Here is a 14,245-nt window from a genome sequence, read left to right as displayed (position 1 = left end):
AGAAAGAAATTAAGGATTTTCTAGAATTCAACGAAAACGAAAACACAACATACCCAAACCTATGGGATGCAATGAAAGCAGTATTGAGAGGAAAATTCATTGCTCTAAGTGCTTCCAAGAAGAAACTGGAGAGAGATCACATCAGCAACCTGACAGCACAGCTAAAAGCCCTAGAACAAAAGGAAGCAGATTTACCCAAAAAGAGTAGACAGCAAGAAATAATCAAAATTAGGGCAGAAATAGACCAAATAGAAACAAAAAAAAAACCATTGAAAAAATCAACAAAACAAAGAGTTGGTTCTTTGAGAAAATCAACAAGATTGATAAACCCCTAGCCAGACTAACTAAAGGGCAAAGAGAGAGTATCCAAATTAACAAAATCAGAAAGGAAAGTGGTGACATAACAACTGAAACTAAGGAAATTCAAGAAATCATCAGATCCTACTACAAAAACTTATACTCCACAAAATTGGAAAATCTGGAGGAAATGGACGAATTCCTAGACAGATACAAGGTACCAAAGTTGAACCAGGACCAAGTAAACCATCTAAATAACCCTATAACACCTAAAGAAATAGAAGAAGCCATCAAAAGCCTCCCAACCAAAAAAAGCCCAGGTCCAGAAGGGTTCAGTGCAGAATTTTATCAGACATTTATTGGAGATATAACAGCAATATTCACCAAGCTATTCCAAAAGATAGAATCAGATGGAATATTACCCAACTCATTTTTTGAGGCTACAATAACCCTCGTACCTAAGCCACACAAAGACCCTACAAGGAAAGAGAACTTCAGACCAATCTCACTTATGAACATTGATGCAAAAATACTCAACAAAATCCTTGCAAACCGAATCCAAGAACACATCAAAACCATCATTCATCATGACCAAGTAAGCTTCATCCCTGGGATGCAGGGATGGTTTAACATAAGGAAATCCATCAATGTAATCCACCATATAAACAAACTTAAAGACCAAAATCACATGGTCATCTCACTAGACGCTGAGAAAGCATTCGACAAAATCCAACACCCCTTCATGTTAAAAGTCCTGGAAAGAACAGGAATCCAAGGCCCATATTTAAACATAATAAAAGCAATATACAGCAAACCAACAGCCAACATCAAACTTAATGGCGAGAAACTTGAAGCAATCCCACTAAAATCAGGGACTCGACAAGGCTGCCCACTCTCTCCCTACCTATTCAACATAGTACTGGAAGTCCTGGCTGGAGCAATTAGACAGCAAAAGGAGATCAAGGGGATACAAATCGGAAAGGAAGAGATAAAAACATCACTCTTTGCCGATGACATGATAGTGTACTTGAGTGACCCCAAAAATTCCACCAGAGAACTCCTAAAGCTGATAAACAAGTTCAGCAAAGTGGCCGGATACAAAATTAACTCAAACAAATCAGTAGCATTCATATACTCAAAAAACAAACATGTGGAGAAAGAAATTGGGGAAAAGGTACCCTTCACAATAGTTACAAAAGCTATGAAATACCTTGGTGTGACTCTAACTAAGGAAGTGAAGGACCTGTATGACAAGAACTTCAAACCTCTGAAGAAAGAAATTGAGGAGGATCTCAGAAAATGGAAAGATCTCCCATGCTCATGGATTGGAAAGATCAACATCTTAAAAATGGCCATCCTACCAAAAGCAATCTACATATTCAATGCAATCCCCATCAAAATTCCAACCCAGTTCTTCATGGAATTGGAAAGATCAATGTGCAATTTCATCTGGAATAACAAAAGACCTAGAATAGCGAAAACCATCCTCAACAACAAAAAAACATCAGCGGGAATCACTATCCCTGACCTCAAGCTATATTACAAGGCAATTGTGCTGAAAACTGCATGGTACTGGTACAGAAATAGGCAAGTGGATCAATGGAATAGAATAGAAGATTCAGAAATGAGCCCTCATGTATATGGTCACCTAATTTTTGACAAAGGAGCAGTAAACATTCAATGGAAAAAGGACAGCCTATTCAACAAATGGTGCGGGTCCAACTGGCACTCAACATGCAAAAGAATGAAAATAGATCCGTTCTTATCTCCATGTACAAAGCTCAAGTGTAAGTGGATTAAAGATCTCCACATTAAACCTGATACACTGGAATTATTAGATGAGAAAGTAGGGAAAACCTTAGAACACATAGGCACAGGAGAAAATTTCCTAAACAAAACACCAATGGCTCAAGCTCTAAGGTCAAAGATTAACAAATGGGACTTAATGAGATTGCAAAGTTTCTGTAAGGCTAAGGACATCGTCAAGAAAACAAAACGGCAACCAACAGAATGGGAAAAGATCTTCACCAACACCACATCAGATAGAGGCCTAATATCTAAGGTGTACAAGGAACTCAAAAAGCTCGACACCAGAGAATCAAATAACCCTATTAAAAAATGGGGTACAGAGCTAAACAAATCTTTTTCAGTTGAGGAACTCCGAATGGCCGAAAAACATCTGAGGAAGTGCTCCACATCCTTAGCCATCAGGGAAATGCAAATCAAAACAACCCTAAGCTTCCACCTCACTCCAGTCAGATTGGCCAAGATCCAAAACTCAGATGACAGCAGATGTTGGCGAGGCTGCTGAGAAATAGGAACACTTCTCCACTGTTGGTGGGGTTGCAAGCTAATACAACCACTCTGGAAATCGGTCTGGCGATACCTCAGAAAATTGGATATAGTACTACCTGAAGACCCAGCTATTCCACTTCTGGGCATATACCCCAGAGACACTTTAATACACAACAAAGATATATGCACCACAATGTTCATAGCGGCTCTATTTATAATCGCTAGAAGCTGGAAGGAACCCAGATGTCCTTCAGAAGACGAATGGATATAAAAATTGTGGTACATATACACAATGGAATACTACTCAGCCACCAGAAACAATGACTTAACCAAATTCTTAAGAAAATGGCTGCATCTAGAGAAGATCATCCTGAGTGAGATAACCCAGTCACAAAAGAACAGACATAATATGCAGTCACTGATAGTGGGATGCTAACCCCAGAGGCTTGCACTCCCCCAGAAACAACTCACAGACTGTATGAAGTCCAAGAAATATAGAAAACAAAAACTATACATATATTCACAAAACAAGAAGACTTTGACTATTTCCATGTTGCGTTTTGTTTTGCATGTACTTTACGCTTACTGCAACTAGTACGTTTTCAATGCATACTGTCAAGCCCTTGAAAAAAATCAAGTACCGACTAAAAAACATATTCACATGGTTTTATGTAAAATTTATTTTAATGTCTGAAAAAACAGTACTGACATAAATGTATAATTTTAAGCAAAAAATGTTTAAAATCTTTACATCTATCTTTGTTTTGAAAAATAAAATCGTTTAAAAAAAAAAAAGAAAATACTAATCTTTGTTTTTTCAATGATAGAATTATAGGGTTATTTTCTATGAAGAAAAATAAATTTTAGGATGATTTTTAGATTGTGGTAAAATTTGTATGACTCACAATAAGAGAGTAAATGCATAATAGGAGTATGTTTAATTTCTTGATACTTTGGCTATTTTGAAATATGAGGTTTTCCTGATTTAATTTCTATGTTGTACTAAATAAACCTCTATTTTACTTAGTTTTAGTTTTTTTTAGTATCCCATAGCTTCTCCACTTCTGTAAAATATACTCAGGTGTTTTCCTTTCTGTGTTTCTCTTGTCCCTGTAAGTGTGGAGCATTTCTGAAGGTATCATATATCTTCCTGAGGTCAGTGATTTCTGCTAATAGGTGAGACCCAAACCAACAGCAAAATTCTACCACATTATACACTTAAGTATACTTTTTTAAATCTTTCTTTCACACAAGAATGAACATTCATCACTGTGTGTATACATTTTGTATCATTCATAAACCACAATGCCCTTATAGTTAAAGTTAAAACAAAACTCAAGCTATTAATATTTATCATATTAACCATCGGGAACCCACAGATCACTCATTAGAAAAAAATCATATTGTTCTGCAGCTGAGAACTCTGTGTTCATGATACAAACATCTAATAATTTTATCTTCCCTCCCCATCAACCTTTATTCTAATGTCTTTTGAACTTTCATTACATGATTTATTTGGTGTTGGAGAGGGCTTGTGCACTTAAGGCAGCACACATTCCTGGAGGTTAAAAGGTACAATTTTGGAGCTGATTCTCTCCTTTCACCTTGTGGTTTTTGGTCTTTAAGTTTTTTGAAAAGTCTATGTACCTGCTGAGCAGTTTGCTGGACCTCTTCATCTTAGCTCCTGGGCTTTCGTAGTTGATCCCTATAGTTGCACCTAATAGATGGAATCAAAAGGGAGTCTAAGTTGCCATAGTAACTAACAGATGGCCTCTTTGGTTACTTATCTCTGTGGCTTGTGTCATCCTTCTTTTCAATGGAGAAATGATATAACTTTGAATGGATATATCACACTGTCTTTATGCAACCGTTTGTTCATATGCATGAATAATGATTGCATCTTCCACCTGTTGTGAAAATTCTGCTGTAGATCTTTTTTCAAGATATCAATTCTCTTTCTATATAAAAATGTATTCTATGTACATGGGGCATATATATAGCATAAGAACTTCTTCCATAAAGGTATACATAATAGCAACAAAATTAAGAAAGCATAAAAATATCTTAAAAAATGCATTTCATTTAGGAACGTGATTACTACAATTGAAAATATACTCCATAAAACAGAGAGGAATTATATTTTTCCTATAGAAGACAAATGCCATCAGAATAAACATGGCAGAATTGCATGTAACTTTGTCAGATTTCATGAAATATAAGAACTGTCATTATTCAATGGCAATATTTACTGTAAAACTGTAATCTCTTTTACTTTGAATTTTTAAAATTTTAACTTTCATATATAGTACCAAATTTTATTATGAGATTTTCAAACAAGTGTATTTTTGTTTCTCATTGCTCATTTAATATTCTCCAGTTCTTTCTGATACCTCCTTGCACTTCTATATATCTTTTATAATATGTACTTTATTTTAATATCAGAGTTGCTTTATCACCATCCAATGGATTCCTCAACCTGTATTTTGTTTGTATCGTCTTATCTCCTTTCTACTTTCATAGCCCATAACCACGTTCTCTCCACTTACATTCTTATAACATGACTCTGTTTGACAAATGACATGTGACTTTGGTTTTCCTGAGTCTGTCATCTTGCTGAATTCTTGTAAGTCTACCTTGTACCTTAATATTCATCATAGTTTCATGACCATTTACAGATAAACAAAAGTCCACCATGAAGATACTTCATATTTCCTTCATCTGCTGATGAACATCATAGAAAGATATTGTCTCTTTGATACTGTGAGTACCAAGGCCATTTGCACGGATGACAGCAATCTCTGTTGTAGCTCTTAGAGTCGTTTGGGTACAGTACAGACATGGCATAGCTATGTTATATAGTAATTGAATATTTAATTTCTTGAGATATCATCCAATTTATTTCTATAGTGAAAGAGGTCCTCTCTCCTCATAATATTATATAAGGATTATTCCACCACTCCCATCACAGTTAGCATTTTTATTGTTTATTAGTTGATGATAATCATTCTAATGTGTGCAAAGTAGTCTCAAAGTATTTGTAATTTCCATTTTCAGGAAAGCAGTTTTTGAACACTTTAAAAAGCATTTACTGTACATTTCTAACATTTCTAATTCTTCTTTAAATAAATTTGTGCCCATTTCAACACTGTATTTGTTGCCTGAATGGGTGTGAGGGCTATGCTTAAATTTTATTTTGCTCTATACATTCTAGTATTAAGTATTAATTCTAGTATTAATATTTAAATGAAATATTTTTATCCCAGTCTGTCAGCTGTATTTTCATTCCAAGGTTATCTCCTTAAAAGTGCAGAAAAAAATGAATTTCATACAGTTCCAACCCATTAAATTCTGGCACATTGTCTGTGGTATTGAGTCCTGATGCCTCTGCTTTTATGTTGTATTATTGATAATTTCTTCTGACAGGCTCAGTGTTAATCTTCTGAATAGCATAGAAGTAATTTGTTTTTTGCATGGTGAGGTGATATAAACCTGTCTCTTATATGTGAATATGGATTTTATATAAAGCCAATCAGAATCAGAAGTTCTAACCAGAAAGGACACAAAACAGTCAAAACGTATGATTGTTTATTTTCAAATTCTTCCTCATAACTTTTAAAAGTCAACAGGGCAATGGCCTAAAAACTCAGACCCCTCTTTTATCCACAAAAGTCAAAACTGGTGGTGCCCTGTGTGGTATTAGATCATTTCATATCCTGTGTTTTTTGTCACATCAAAATTATAAATTGGTTATAGTTTATGAATTACATGAGGAAATCCTCTACTAAATTGAGTTGTTGCTGCAACATTTTACTTTACTTTTCTACAATGGTTTGTGTTTCCTGATATTCTCAGCAGTTTTAAATCCTATTTTTATTGACTTGGTTTGCTTAATAGCTATTCATACAGTATATAATGATCTGTCATTCAATCTCTGATTTGCATCTTTTCCTTGTATTCTCTTCATTATTAGTATACTTGAGACTGATTTTGTACATATTTGGACATCTGAATTGTATATAGGAAAGTTAACTAAGGGTGGAACTGATCTCTGTCATTTGTTTAATATATTAGTTTTTTTCTCAAATATAGTTTCAAATACTTATTGATGAACAAAAATAGATTTATGATTATTCTTAAGAGTGCATACTTTTTCTACCTTGGACTTTAATTAAGTTCCTATAATGCCCATCTGTGGCTCACAGCCATCTTCCAATCATGCTGTAGCAGATCTCCACATTGTATCTTCATGGCACGTATATGCACATTCAACCAACCCCTGCACACACACAATTAAAAAATAGGAAATATTAATATTAAATATTCTTTATGCTTCCTGAGCATTTATTCCATCTTTCTAAATATGTCTTTTATGTATTATCTTTTGTTACTTTAAATGAGTTTTGAGTTCTGCAGGTCATTTGTTTTTAATGTTTCAGAAATAATGGCATGTCTTAACAATTCTTTCTTTGTAAATAGACTCCAAATTATTGGTTTTTTTTTAGAAGCAGTGAAAACATTAATAATTTTTGGCAACTATTGGAGTTGGTGTTTTGTTTTGTCTACCATTGGTTATACTGGGACAAAACAGTATCAGTTAGGCTAAAATTCATATGTCTGTTTGCCTCTATATTTTGATTGCTATGTTAAATGTCACATAGCACCTTTTCCAGTGAGAACATTACTTTCCCATAATATATCTAAAACTTTCCATTAAACAATGAAGAACATTTTCTTTAAAAGAGCAAATCTTTAGAAATTTTATTTATACAATAATCTATACAAATGCAATAAAGTGATAAATATGTTGTTTAAGTTAACATCATGAAATAATGCAAACTTTCACTGGACTTCATTATGAATATATTTTATTTTTTAATAGATATGAAAGGGCTTTTGAAAATATTGCACTGGGAATTTTCCTCTTCTCCCAGATTACAGTGGGAATGATTGGCAATTCCTCAATACTAATTTATTACATGATATTGAAATTCACTGAGAAACATTTACTGCCCAAAGACCTAATCATAGAACACTTGATTTTTGCTAATTTCCTTTTTATCATCTCTAAAGGCATTCCACAGACACTGTCAGCTTATGGATATAAAGATTTCTCAGATGATTTGGGATGTAAACTGATAATGTACATTTATCAAACAACAAGGGCATGTCCCTTTATGAGATGTGCCTACTGAGTTGCTTCCAAGCAATCACAATCAGTCCCAACAATTACAGATGGATGATCCTTAAGCACAGAGCCACCACGTACCTTGGTCCCTCCTGCTCAGTCAGTTGAGCTTTATTCTTGTTTATAAACATCTTGATCCCAGCAAGAGTGTCTGGCCCCAGTTACAACAAAAATACAACTAACAGGATGATTTACAGTTCCTGCTCATGGTTCAGTTCAGGCAATTTTGCTACTGCCCTGTATTTGTTTCTGTTGTGCTTCCTTGATGGACTGTGTCTGGGTCTCATGTCATACTCAAGTGTCTCCATGGTGATTGTCCTCTACAGACATAAGAATCAAGTCAAGCACATCCACAGTGCTCAGCACTTTCTACAGGTCTCCCCTGAAGACAGAGCCACCCAGACTATCCTCATTCTGGTGTGCACATTTGTTACCGATTATTCATTCTCCTCCATTGTGGTCATCTTTATGACTTACTCCCAATATCCAATAATATTTGGGATAAGTGCATTTACATTCCTAGAAATATGCTTTCTTGTATTTTGTCCGTTTGTTCTCATCACCAATATGAAGTTTCCGTCTATTATGTTTTTCCCTTGTTTTGGTAAGAGATAGCTTTCTCTAAAATAAGGACATGATGCCTCATTGCCTGACATTTTTTAGTGTATTGGAAATGCTATTTTGTGCAATGAGAAGGCAGCAGTTTGAATATAATGTTTTCTATAACTGACACCTATATTATATGGACTCATCAGTAATCATTTTAACATAGCACCTTTTCCAGTAATTACAGTATATAATGATCAAAAATTTCAAGTATAAATACGATTATAATACTAAACAAAATGTTATGTGATGTAGTCATAGGTATATGAACATGAAAATACATATTGGGGACTCCAGACATTATTAGACAGCTCATTTATAATTTGTTTGTTTGTTTATTTGTTTGATGTGTGTGTGTATGTGTGTGTGTATGTAAAATAATTTTTATTTTTTATGAATATATATTTTCTCTCATATGTGCTTGGGTATAGTGTGTATAAAATTCCTTCATAGTTTAGAATATGGCATTATTTCTTAGGACTTCATTTACTGATAATTTAATACCATGATAAAGTGGTGGAAAGAAAAACTGAGATTTTTGGAAGAGCGGTTATTGCTGTTATGTTCCAAGACTATTGTCCATCACCAAAATATTCTAATAATCTTTTAAAAGTTTAATTTTGTGTGAGCATAATGTATGTAGAATACATGCATATCTGCTGATCACAGAGGCAAGAAAAAATCATTGCATCTTCTGAATATGTATGTAAAAGTAGTGGTTATTACTATGTATGCTCAGTTAACTGAACTTAGTTCCTTGGCAAGATAACTATAAACCTTTAAAAAGAGAGATGATCTTTATCTCCAAGCTGTTGTTCATTCCTTCTCATTGTTGGTTGTAAGGGTATTTATTAAGATCCTACATCAGCCATTGGATGGTATCACTCAGATAATAAACTCAGAAAATAAACATATAAGTTTGTTATTTTTATAATTCTGCAGAGGAATCAATGTGTAGTATTCTTCAAAGAACATTTGTTCAATGATGAGCACAACAGAGTATTATCCACATTCATCTTACATTTTCAGGGATGGATACCACTAGAAGAAAACACAGCTTTAATTTCAATGCCTCAAACTTTTCAGAATCCTGAATCTAATTGCTGATGGAACTCAAAAGGAGGAAGTTTTCTAGGGATGAGTTATCTAGCTTCTAATGAATATTTACTTTTATGTGAATCATTGTGTGTGTGTGTGTGTGTGTGTGTGTGTGTGTGTGTGTGTGTGTGTGTGAACCACATGTGTGACTAATGGCCATAGAGCTCAGAAGAGGACTCAGGATCAAATAAGTTTTCTGATATGCTCTCAGTTTCTCCTGGGAAGTCCTCTGAAAAAGCAATAATTGTTCCTGTCTCTACATCTTACTCATCAGTCCCAGGATACTTATTTATCGAAAAGATATTTTATTCATAGACAAAAGTTCTTCATGATCACTCACACTAGAAGGATTTATCCAACAATCGTCATTATAATTTCTGTAATATGCACAGTGAAGTTCTCTGCAGCAGGACAGGAACAACGAATGACACATACAACATGTGTGAATCATGTCAAAACCTTGTCTTATATGCAAGGCACACAACGATTATGTTTCCATTCTCCTGTACACCTTGATACTTAGAAATTTTTGAGTGAAATGTGGGCATGTCATAACTAGATATGGTTAAGGAAAAGGTTTTATTTTAGATAAAAAGAAGAAAGCTTCCATAGTCCTGTGGAAGAGTCCAGAACAGAGAGAGAAAGCAGGTAATTCATTACCCAAGGCCAGTATACTGAATGGGCCATAAGAGTAAAAACAGGAAAATAGCAAAAGAAGAACTGAAGACAGTGGGAAGAGAGCTAGGGAATCAAGTCAATACTGTCCCATGAGAAGTACTAGGAGAAGGAGGAATTTGAGAAGAAACAAGAGGGCAAGAGCAGATGTACAAATTTCATGACAAATAATTTTAAGATGACAAATGATTTTATAAAATTTTATAAGTATTTTATGTCATAAAATGACAAATGTTATAGAAAAGAGAAGATGGTAGAGGGGAAGTGAAACTCCATAGATGGCAGATGTCATACTGAGAGGAGCCAGGGTAACATACAATGTGGTGAGAGTCAGGCAGCCAGAATCAGCTCTCAAATGTTAACAGGAAACTCAGTTAGCCATTTGTCCTGCTTATTTTTGGGAAGAAACAATTCTAAGATTTTGAAATTGTCTAGGATCCTGGGTAATAGGGAAAGTCATTCTAGGGGTAAGCCCAGGCAACTTGCTTTTGCCTTAATTGCTATGAAACCCTGTTCCTTCTGCCTTTTATTTCTGCATGCCTCTCTGACATATGCTTTGTACTTCAAAGACTGACAGAAATGTCGCTGGGGAGTTGTTCATGCAAGCTGCATTCGTGTGTGTGTGTGTGTGTGTGTGTGTGTGTGTTTGTGGATTTTTTTACTGGCAGAAACTCGGGACCAAGGTAGTTATGTTACTTCAGACCCCTGCAGAGATGATATCATCCTGAGTCTAGAACTGACAGTAAAATGCCAGTCTTTTGGGAAAGAATATCAGGAGAACATGGAAGCTTTTGGTGAGAGAGAGCCACCAAGTACATTGCTTTCTCCTCTCAGTCAGTTGGCTTGTGCAGCTGCATCTAAACCTCTTGAGTCCACTAAGAGTGTCAGGACCCAGTTGCAAGAAAATCACTACTAAAAGGTTAACTTATGCTTACTTACCCATGGTTTCCTTCAACCAAGGTGACAACTACACTGTATACAGTTTTACTGCTTCTCTGATCCTCTGCGTCTGGATTTTATGGTCTTCCCAAGTGTCTCCACGGTAAGTATCTTCTACAAATATAAGAGATGTCAAGCATAGCAGAGCGCTCAGGACCTTTGGGAGGTTTTAGCTGAAGACAGAGTTACCCCCAAACCCTCCTCGTCCTGCTGTGAATGGTTGTCATCTGTAACTCAATCCTTTGCATCCCGGCTGTCTTTAGAGCTTGCTTCAAATATCTAGTGCTAAAGAGAGTAAATATATTTACATTTATAGAAATAAGTTTGCACGTTATATCCCTTTATTCTAATTACCAATATGAAGTTAAGCTTAAGCCTGGTTTTACCCTGCTTTGATAAGAGATAGCTTCCTCCACATGTGATATAAAATCTAGTCATCTCTCTTTTCTGAAAAAAATTATCATTTATAATTATCTTAATGTGCAATGGAAAAAACTGCAATTTGAAAAGGTTAATCTTCCTATAACTCATTTTATTATTTGGAATGATCAGTAGCCAGTTAGTGGGAATTCATTTGATAGATGTGTCATTTTTTTCTCCAACAAAGTCCTGAAAAAGGCAACTCAAACAAGAAAAGGTTTCTTCCATGTCCATTCTGAAGGTTCTGTCTATCATGCAGAGGTAGAAGTAGCTGTGCAGATGGATTTGTTTGGAGAACAACACAAGATAATGTGGTAACATTAAGTTCAAAATCAAGAAGTAGAGGTGTTTATTCCTGTGCTCAGTTCTTTGGTCTTTGACCCCCCCTTTTTTTTTAATTGGATATTTTCTGTATTTACATTTCAAATGTTATCCCCTTTCCCCATATTCTCTCCCCATTCCCCCTGCTGCAATGAAGATGCTCCCATTCCTACCTACCCACTCCTACCTCAACACCCTAGCATTTCCTACACTGGGGAAATGAGCCTCCACATTACACATCTCTTCCTATTAATGGCAGACAATGTCATCCCCTGCTACATATGTAGCTGGTACCATGGGTCCCTCCATGTGCACTCTTTGGTTGGTAGTTTGGTCAGTGAGAACCCTGGGGAGTCTGGTTTGTTGATATTGTTGTTCTTCCTGTGGGTTTTCAAACCCTTCAGCTCCTTCAGTCCTTTCTCTAACTTCTCCATTGGGGTCTTCTATATCACCATAAGGGATGATATAACACAGAATGAAAGTTGGTCTTCCACATTCACTGAACTTCTCTGAAATACTTTCACAGTCATATTCATAATGACAATGAAATATGAGTACCAGGAATCCTTATTGCTATGTTGTTTCATATACATATCATTATTAACTAAAGAATGGTGGAGAGCATGTTTGTACCTTGTCTATTGAGATATTGATTGTTGTACCCAGAGATTTGGTGCAGACCAAATATTGGAATTGCCATAAGCACTTTAGCATCTCCTATATAAGTGATGTGTACAGATTGCTTTCCATCACTTCTGATTGGTTAATAAAGTTCCAATAAGCCAATAACTTGGCAGGAGAAGAAAATAAAATATGACTTCCAATATCAGTCTGGGAGGGACCCTAGAAACAATAAAAAGTTAAAGGAAGAGGACGAACCAAGAGAATTCACCATGGGGTCATGATGAAAGAGCAGCCATGAGGACACATATGAATTAAAGTTTCCCAGTGGAAGACTGGGTGACATGTAACAGGGCATTTGGCTGGGCATTAGCACCCAGTTGGATCAGAACCTGCTGAACTTAGTACCTTCAACTTGCTAACAAAAATTCTAGGTCTCTGTGTCTTTATTCAGGAACTAAAATGTTTGAGGGTGTATAGAAATGCTATACAACTATTTCAGAATAAATGGTACAATCCCCCACCCTACTAAGTTTTTAAATAAAAATTAATCCTTTAATTAATCCTATATTTTAAAGTCAAAAGGCACAGGTTTCCTAACTCTAAAATTTATAATTGACCATGAAGAAACAAAAGGGATATAAACCAAATTGATGTAAAAATCCTAATACAGAATCAAAAAGGATACATATGTTTACACATACATATATACATATATTCATACATACATAAATGCATTTACTGATATATATGTTTACATATTTGCAATCCTTGAATCATTTATACTTATGGTATATATTTAATCTTTTCATAAAACCACTTGGCATTACATAAAGCAAGGAAATAGATGAAGATGGACAGAGTAGATCATTAACAGTAAGGAAACTTGAAAAAAAAAAAAGACATACGGAAGGCCAGTACATATAGTCTATCTGTGAGAATGAACATTGTGGCTTATTTTATACAGACTGTCATGCTCATCTTAGGAGCTATAGGATGCCAACTAAAAAGCAATACGCCTATCCTTGAATTTTTATCTGACTATCTGGAGACTCCCAAATAATATACACTATTGCAGTTGTTCTTGGTTCCCAACCAGAATGTTATGGCAAGATCAGCTTGCTGAACACACATTAGAGATGGGGCATTAGAAATAAGTTCATATTGACCAAGCTGATTCTATGATGTTGGCTGGGTACATACTAGATTACTTGGGATGCACTTAGAAAGGTGAAGAAAGTGGTGATCACTGTGAAATACAGTGACCATCCAAGTAAGACACTTCCATTGCTACATTTGTAGCACAACTATTATTGGAGCAAGCAGCCATTCTCTGCTTGGCTTTGGGGATTAATCTCTAGTGGAAATTCCCAACATGTGGCCTGTGACCATTGGAAAGCACACATGTCCTACAGTCTTAGGAACTGAGACACTGCTCAGTATCAAAGTTACTGTTGCAAAAGCAAGAATAAATATGGTTGTTGATTTATTTATTTATACTTATTCACTTTACATTTTATTCTCCACCTCTCTCCCTATCACTTAGTCCCACAAATCTACACCTATCCTCCCTTTTTCCTCTGAAAAGGTGTGGGGGCTGGGTTTGCTCCCAACCCTGGCATTTTAGGTCTCCATGAGGCGAGGTACTTCCTTTCCCACTGAGGCCAGACAAGGCAGCTTAGCTAGTAGAATATATCCCGTGGACAGATAATAGCTTTTCAGATGTCCGCTGTTGCAGTTGTTCAGGACCCACATGAAAGCCAAGCTGCATGTCTGCTACATATGAGC

At 35.6% G+C, this 14,245-nt stretch overlaps 1 protein-coding gene and 1 pseudogene across 2 annotated transcripts in view; one reads left to right on the top strand and one right to left on the bottom strand.

Moving 5' to 3' along the window:
* Positions 1-14,245, bottom strand: part of LOC308413683 (NACHT, LRR and PYD domains-containing protein 4A-like) — a gene marked incomplete at both ends in the record, with an annotated part of 667,338 nt that overhangs the window by 378,866 nt on the left and 274,227 nt on the right. The gene's annotated exons all lie outside the window — the stretch shown is intronic.
* Positions 7,422-8,392, top strand: LOC308414019 (vomeronasal type-1 receptor 4-like; annotated as a pseudogene). The gene has a single exon. The product of its transcript is annotated as a vomeronasal type-1 receptor 4-like (transcript).

This window comes from Micromys minutus (genome assembly GCF_963924665.1).
Source record: "Micromys minutus genome assembly, chromosome: 32".
In the NCBI taxonomy this organism is placed as follows: Eukaryota; Metazoa; Chordata; class Mammalia; order Rodentia; family Muridae; genus Micromys; species Micromys minutus.
This window is presented reverse-complemented; position numbering and strand designations above follow the sequence as displayed.